General features: G+C 38.4%; 1 pseudogene; it reads left to right on the top strand.

Annotated features, from left to right (window-relative positions):
- The first annotated feature begins 3,513 nt into the window (after positions 1 to 3,513).
- Positions 3,514 to 6,955, top strand: LOC137724950 (presequence protease 2, chloroplastic/mitochondrial-like; annotated as a pseudogene).
- The last annotated feature ends 850 nt before the right edge of the window (positions 6,956 to 7,805 follow it).

Genomic DNA, 7,805 nt, shown 5'->3' with positions numbered 1-7,805 from the left:
ACACCTCATAAACCAATTAAAGTAGCTGAATTCACATAATAAAATCGGTCTCTATAAAATTTACATTAAGAATAGAGAAAATAATATTTAATAAAAAATTAATTGAATCACATTATTGCTAGTCTATTGTGAGGCTAAGCCATTCCCTTCCTGTAACATCCCGTCCCGAAACTAACGAAACGTACATTGAAATTACAATTTTACCCCTAATCTATTCGTTTACGTGTATATTTGTGTTGTGTGGGTGGTGGGACCACACACAATCATACATTTTCTTTTCTTTCCAGGATTCCCTCCCTCATTCCCTCACTCTGTCTCTTCTCTCTTCTCTCTTCTCTCTTCTCTCTTCTCTCTTCTCTCTCTCTCTCTCTCTCTTTCCCCGAGCTCCATTATTCTTCTTCTTCCTCTACACACGGACACACATACAAGCATAATCAAACCTTCACCAATCAAGAAACTAAGACCACCATCGTGTTCGTGGAGCTGAGAGGAGTTCAAAGGTGCCATTTTCAGGTAAGGAAAACACCATTTTCACGTCGATATCACGAGGTCCGATTATTGTACTGTTCATGCAAACCTAAACTAGTGTGTTTTTGGAATTTCTAAGCTTGTAGATGTGTTTGTGAGGTCCCAAGGAGCCTCGGAGTAGTTCGTTGGGTGAATTTGGACGTTGAGAAGGCTAGGTTCGAAGTTGGCCGAACTTTGAAGTCGTGGACAGGTATGATCTAGCAATTTTTAGGCCTTAAAACTAGTCTAACGTGATTCTACTAGTCCTAAGCTTCATTTTGGTATAAAGAACGTGAAAAATGGTTGAAAAACGAAGGAGAAAACTTAGTTTGAAAATTACCCAGTTTTCCGGCGCCGTCGCCGGCGCCAGAGTCTCGCCGGAGAAGACAGAGGAATATTCCGTTAAGTCTAACGGAATATTCCTAACGGCAGTGACGGAATCCGGTTAGATTTGACGGAATATTCCGTCAGTTAACGGAATATTCCTGACGGCGTCTGTTGACACCGTCAGTGTGCAGCGCACGTGACCGCGCGTGGGGGGCGCGTAGGTCCGTGGCTGTTCAGGCGCGTGGGGGCGCGTGCGTGGTCCAAAAATTTTTCTAAAAATATGGGCGTGATCCTGAGGTTGTGTAGATCACGTTGGTATATTCATTTGTCCAATTTGAGCAATGTATGAGAAGTTATTACGAGAAGTTGCTTAGGTGCTTTTAAATTAATGTTTTCGTAACTTTGTCGCGTATAGGTGATTCGTTTTCCGAGGACGAGCGTACGCACTCGAGGCAAGGGGGCTACAACCCTTCTAATTATCAGTGAGTGGGCTTTTGTTTTCCGTATATACCTATATACATATTAATTCCCAGAAATTAAATAGAAAAGGTTATATGTTTTATGCCATGCATTATTTGAATATTGTTTACGCATCATCGCATGTATTAGTAATGGCATACATATATATAAATGCGTATTTGGTGCTGTGGACGCACAGGTAAGTGCCAGGTAAGCGGTATTCATGTGGTTATGCATTCCTGTTTATTATGCAATGGTAGTTTGAGAGGTTTAGAGAGCTCATAATCTGCACCCCCGGTGTTAGTGCTCCCGCCCAGGGCCAGGGCACAGCCTTCACGTGTATGTTCACCAGCACCGCATGCTCGCCTTGGATCCAAGATAGGTGCAAGCCTGTCGTACAGACCACATTAGGTGGTTCCGACTTGTAGGTGACCCGCGATTATCGCACAGCTTCACGTGATCGTAGCACTAGAGCATACATATATATAATACACCCAGCTTGTCGTACAGACCACGTTAGGTGGTTCCGACTCGTGTGCAGATTCAGTTATTGAGTTGAGATTGGAGCTCTAGATTCAGCCGTACAGGTCACGTTAGGTGACTCCCGGCTGTCAGATTATATATTATTGATGTGAATTACGCTTGAGCATCTACATTTGATTATGATATTCTGTTGTGGTACATTCTCAAGCATGAATGGCATATTGTGAGCATGAATGGCATATGGTGAAGCATGATTGACATATCTATACATACGTATATATGTTCATTTTCTGGGAAGTATACAGGTTTTACGGCGAGGGGTTAGAATGTATTTTGCTAAAGAGTTTTCAAAGAACTTTGTTTTTGCCCACTCACGCTTTTGTTTTTGCGCCCCTCCAGGTTCTAGTGGTCTAGCAAGTTCGGTGGTTTATCCCAGAGGGCGTCCCGGCATTTTTGACAGACACTCACCATTGTAGGGTCACCTTCGGGTGTAAATATATCGTTCTTTTCCTTTTGGACTGTTGTAGAATTGCTCTGAATTGTGTTTCACATACACTAGTACTTTGTATGCTATTAGGTTTTTAATTATTCGTACTTTTATATTACCTTCTTAATTAGCTTCCGCACGCGCACATGGTTACGTCACCTTCGTGTGACGGCCAGCACGCCCTGATCTCGGTCGGGGTGTGTCACTTCCCCTTAGTGTAGATAATATCGTTGTTAAAAAAAAAAAAACAATCATTTGACAATTAATTTAATCACATTATCATCCACGTGTGAAAGACCTTTTTTACATACCTCTTAAGATGTTTTGAACGTGTTTAAAAATAGAGAAAATAATATTTAAAAAACAAATGATTGAATCATATAATTGTTAGCCCATTATAAGCTAAGTCCATCCCCTCCCCCTTAGTATAGATAATATCGTTTGTTAAAGAAAAAAAAAACAATGATTTGACAACTTATTGAATCACATTATTATCAACATGTGAAAGACCTTTTTGATAACTGACATTACACGCCTCTTAAGATGTTTTGAACGTGTTTAAAAATAGAGAAATTGAATCACATTATTGCTAGCCTATTATGAGGTACTAATTATAATAAAAATAAATAAAAAAAATGTACCAAAAAATAAATTATTAAAAAAAAACACTGTTAAAATGACGAAATGTCCTTGCCTTATTTGATGCATTATTTTGGGATGCCCTTGAAGCTTTTTGTCTTGAAGGCATTTTTGTTGAAGCTTGATGACACCAAAATCACTGTTCACATTTTGTGTTGGCTTTATATAAATAAGATAATAACTAATATAATTAATTGAAAATCATAATTAATTGAACTTATTTACTAGTCAAGTGTAATTAAGCAAGCATGATTCTCCAACAAAATGCAACATGATTAATCGGCTCGGCTCGGCTTCTCCCCACCAAGGGGTTGGAGCGAAATATTTCCCTCCAAAAACCACCATCCACCAATCCGCAAACTCCACGAATTCCAGTTTCCAATACGGTGCTAATCGTGTCCGTACGGTCAGCTCCGTAAACACAGGCCGGTCAGCTTCTCCTTAAACCCCCACTCTCTCACTACATTTAACATCTCTCTCGCGATATTTTCCTCTCTCTCAAAAACTCAAAACCCCATTTCTGAGCAGAATTTTCATCACCACCACCACACCACCGTCCGATCCCTTACTCCGCCACCACAGACTACTCCGTATCCTCAACCGCCGCCGGCATGCCGCCGACTCAGTCTCCTCGTTCTCCACCAGGTATGTACATTGTAACCCCAACCCAAGCTACCATTTTTGTAAATTTGAGATTAATCGACCATTATTTTCGCTGTTTCTTTTCTGGGTGTGCTTAGAGCTTCCTGTTCCTGGTGTGCAAGATGACGTTGCGGAGAAGCTCGGTTTCGAGAAGATCTCCGAAGAGTTCATCGGAGACTGCAACTCCAACGCTGTGCTTTTCCGGCACAAAAAGACGGGTGCCCAAATAATGTCTCTGTCCAACACCTCCAAGAAAAGGGTCTTCGGCATTACTTTCCAAACGATACAGTGAGTTCTCTTTCAAAGTCTCTGCTTTTTCAGGTAATGCAGTTGTGGATTTCGTGCTTTTGTTCATATATTTGTTGAACTGTCGAGATGCAGGAACGATTCGACTGGAGTGGCCACCATATTGCAGCAGAGTGTGATATGCGGGTCAAGAAAGTACCCATTGAAAAGACCATTTGACGAGTTGGTTTTAAAGAGCTTCAGTACTTATATGTATTGTAAAGTCATGGCTGATAGGACCTATTACTCTGGTAAGTGCACAACTACAAAGGTAAATACGAGTTGGAAACGAAACTACAATTTGGGTCTAATTTGGATTGCTTGTATCTGATTAATCTGTATTCCTAAAATTATATGGTTTTCGTAACTGCATCAGGAATTGCATAATTTCGTTGATCTACTCCTCGATGCTGTCTTCTTTCCTAATTGTGTGGAGGACATCCAGATTTTCTGGCAACAGGGTTTGCTTATGAGCTTAACGACCCATCCGAAGATTTATCTTATCAAGGTTGGACATTTGATGCATGTGCCCAATTCTCTTGTGTTTTGTTTTCTTTGGTTTTGCATTGTGCTGGCAAAATTTTATGTATCTTAATTAATTATGAGTTTCATTAATTTCCAAGCATGATATTAATGTGCCATTTCATCGTAAAATGAATTTTGTTCATAATTTCAGGACTCGTCTTCAATCAGATGAAGGAATTCCAATTTTGGCCACTGGCGAGAGATGTACTGAAGCTTACTGCTCGACAGGCAATTTTTCTCTCTACTTTTTATTCAAATTGTATAGGTTTTCGTATAACGTCATCCGTTTCTCTCAGTTCATTTCCTTTGGGGAGTTTTATTGTTTAGTACACGCCAATATGATTATGTTTATGATTAGAGCGCCCAAATGATCTTTACTAATTGTGATTAGGTTCCATAAACATGATAGCTTGTGGCTGTATAATCACAATCACATACTTGTGTGCTTACTACAGTGGTAACATTCAGATTTGTTGAGGTCATTTGTCGTGTTTATATACCACCCGTCTCTTTTTTCCGACATATTAAGCTACACAATCATTTGTTACCACTGATGACTAGAGAGCTACAAGTACGGTTATTATGCTTGCCTAGTGTTCATATTTTTTTTTCCCTAATTTGTTTACTATATCTCTAATATCATACATCTGCTTTTCATTTTCTACAGGCCGTTTTTCCGGACAGTACCTACGATTTTGACCATGCTGGGGATCCACAAATTATGCCCCAATTGACATTTGAGGACTTCAAGGTTTGTTGTGTTCACTAAACAGGATGATTATTTCTTTGATATATCAGATACCATGATAAACTTTAAAACTGTGGTTTTTCATGTGTTGTGAGTCTTGTGACGTTAATTAAGATGTATTTTTTATGGTTTGGTCATCGATCCAACAGACTTACATTTTTCTTTCATATTCGGAAGGATAAATTTTTATGAATTATTCCTTCAATATTGTTTTAGTGCTACAGTGCTTTTCCTTCTGAATTTCTGAGAATAAAATTACAGGAGTTCCACCGGAATAACTACCATCGCAGTAACGCAAGGGTATGGTTTTATGGAAACGATGATCCAACTAAGCGTCTGCACATGTTAATAACTTGCAAGACTATTTTCGCCATTTCTCTAATAAAATAGTGGGCGAATTTTCTGAAAATAAACTCGATGAGAATCTATAGTTAAAAAAAGAGCCTATTGAGGATATTACCATTTAAAATCATGAATATATAATGCCTCTTACAGGATTTGTTACTACATTTTATCCCTTCTAGTCACTTGCTTTAATGGATTTCCTTTACAAGGCTGTCAAGTCTGTAAATCGCAAATGTCCCATAATTTCAGTTTTATATCCAATTTGTTTTGAAGAATTAAATCAGAGGTTAATTGAAAAAAGAAACAAATTAGAAGCTGTTAGAGAAATATATTGGTCACTAACACTTTGACTTTATCTAATGGCTTCCTTTTATTAATTGTGAGTCGTGACGAATGATATAAGTTTTAGATTGTGGTACTAATCTCTCTCTCTCTCTCTCTCTCTCTCTCTCACTCTCAGAGTACCTAGACATGTTTGATGCAAGTTCAGCAACAAATTTATCAAGGATCAAACCACAAAGACCATTTTCAGAGTCAGTCGGGATTCTTAAGAACTATCCTTTTGGTAATTCAGGTGACTTAGAGAAGAAAAACATGGTATGCCTCAGTTGGTTGCTCTGTGATAGGCCCTTAGACATGGAGACTGAGCGAACAATTGATGTTTTTGTTCATCTCATTTCGGCAATTATTCTTTCTCCATTGAGGAGAATGTTGCTGGAATATGGCTATGGAGATATTTTTATCGAGGTTGATTTTCATCTCCTTCAACCTCTATTGAGTATATTGGTGATCAATGTTTCTCGCGATGACATTTCAAAGGTAGAGCTAGTAGTCATGAGTACACTTATACTATTTGCGGAGAAAGGCTTTGATACAGATGCTGTAGAAGCATCAATGAATACAATGGAGTTCATTTGCGGGGAACATAATAAGAAAATACTCCCTGAAGGCTTGTCCTTAATGCTCCAGTCCATTGTAAGATATACTCGTCTTTGTTTTCTTTTACGTTCATAATATACATTCTTTATTAATAGCCATTTAGTCTTAATCATGAACTTAATATATTAAATCTCTGTAGGATAAATGGATATATGGTATGGACCCTTTTGATCCACTGAAGCATGGCAATTTTTTAATGGAACTGAATGCCAGAATAAAAAAGGAAGGCTCTATAGCTGTTTTCTCTCCTCTGATAAAGAAATTCATTTTGAACAATCCTCATAAAGTTGTGGTAGCAATGCGGGTAATCGTTCAAAGAATTTTTTGCCAAACCTTGTTTGTTTATTACTCCTAACATTCGACTTCTTGGACAGCCTGATCCACAAAAGTTTTCTGGTGATAAAAAAGTTGAGGAAGAAATCTTGGGGAAAGTTAAAGCCGGTATGACAGAAAATGATCTCGCTGAACTGGTACATGCTACCCGAGAGCTGCGACTGGTACATGCTACTCGAAAAATCAACAAACTTGATGATAAAGACAATGGTACTTCTCCGGAGAAAAGATTATAGCTCAAATCAAGGATCTCTAGGTGACTCAAGGACAAAGACATCCCGGCTTCAAGAGAGCCGGAAAGCAGATTGTGGGAGAGGTTGAGGTGCGAAAGAAGCTTAAGGTTTCCAAGTGATGAAGGAAAAATACCTCCTTTGAGTCCCTTGGATGGCAACCGCAATTGGATGATCCAACCATTCTGACTACATGTGATGCCTTCCCACTGGCAACAATCAACTGAAGCAGTCCAGTTCAATGTAGGGGAAGACAGAGTGCTCATGAAGGACGTGAGAGCACTGCGTTCGGTTAGATCGCATGCATGTATTGTAAATATAATGGAAGAAAATAAGAGGATGAGAAGGAAGCCATGAGAGAATGAAATGATCCATCTCAGATTTAGATTACTTGCAGGTTTTATGAATGATCCATCTCAGATTTAGATTACTTACAGGTTTTCTTCAACACGAGTGTATATGTATGAAGGTTGCAGCTTATATAAGGTGAAGTGCTGATTTAGTCTTAAACTATCAGCTTAGTGAAAATTAGATCTCGAATTATTTTTTCAGTAAAATAAGACCCTAAATTCATTAAAAATTGCTAATTTCATCTCTACTATTATATTCAAAGTTATTTTATCCAATTTTTTGTCAACTTAACTCACTTGACACACTTTAAAGTGTAATACCGGCATTTTCTCGCCTATAAGCCCTTAACAATTTATATAGTTGCAAATCTAACGTCTAATTTATCCTCCAATGATAACTTCATACACTATTTCTTTATGAAAAATTATCATTCTACCTTCTAATGTGTATCACATGAAAGTAACGTGACTTAAATTGACAGAAAATTGAATATAGTAGCTTCGAA

This window comes from Pyrus communis, chromosome 2 (genome assembly GCF_963583255.1).
Source record: "Pyrus communis chromosome 2, drPyrComm1.1, whole genome shotgun sequence".
Taxonomy (NCBI): Eukaryota; Viridiplantae; Streptophyta; class Magnoliopsida; order Rosales; family Rosaceae; genus Pyrus; species Pyrus communis.
The sequence above is the reverse complement of the archived record's forward strand: the minus strand, read 5'-3'. Positions and strand labels throughout refer to the sequence as shown.